Source organism: Corvus brachyrhynchos, unplaced genomic scaffold (assembly GCF_000691975.1).
Source record: "Corvus brachyrhynchos isolate BGI_N302 unplaced genomic scaffold, ASM69197v1 scaffold53, whole genome shotgun sequence".
Taxonomy (NCBI): Eukaryota; Metazoa; Chordata; class Aves; order Passeriformes; family Corvidae; genus Corvus; species Corvus brachyrhynchos.
The window spans coordinates 1,445,011-1,445,854 of record NW_008237681.1 but is presented as its reverse complement, the minus strand read 5'-3'; positions in this window follow the sequence as shown (position 1 = coordinate 1,445,854).

Here is an 844-nt window from a genome sequence, read left to right as displayed (position 1 = left end):
TAGATTTCCAGCCTGGATTTGTTCCTGTTTTTCTCCTTACTCCAGTTCTCCTTGTGCAGTGCTGCGTGGCGCTGGCAGCCTGAGAGAGAGGGAGCTCCAGTCACACGCATAGACTCAGACCGCGGAGAGGAGATTAACATCAAGGAGCCCACATTTGCAATAGCGGGTGGTGCTGGGGGGAGAGACGAGGGGAAAATAAAATAAAAGCAACAATCGGGTAAATGCTCGTCTCTTCTCGCCACCAGCACCTTGCACAGGTCTGAAATCGCTTGTTTTGCTTTGCTGTATTGCGCTTGCCTGGGCTGTGGAGAGGGGAGGGGGAGGGGAAGAAGGGGGAGGTTTAACTTTTACTTGACATTACCGGGTTATTGTCACTTCCCCCGTGTTAAACCTCGGTGGTTTCCCCTCGCCCCCACCCCCTCCCCGGGCTCGGCTCTCTCCAGTTAACTTTGTTCAAACGGCTGCAGCCAGGAGGGCTTGTCCGGGCCTGGGACACAGATAGCGTAAAGTAAATAACCACCACAATTAGGCTGGGGCCGGGAGTTGATCTTCGTGGCGAGAGATCTGCTTAGTTACCGTTTGCTGTTTCGGGGCGATTGAAGGCCGCCGTGCCCAAGGACACACACTCACGGCCTCCTGAGGGGGGAAAAGGAAGGAAGGGAGGAAGGAGGAAAACAAAAAGAGAGAAAGAAAGAAGGAAAAAAGAAAAGAGGGAGAAAGGAAAGCCGAAGAAAGACGCGGGGTGGTGGAAAGTGTTTGCCTGCTTTTGTCTCGCAATACAGTGAACTGGAAGATGGAGATGGATGTTAAGGGAGTTTCTCCGTGCCCGGAGCCCATCCCCCCG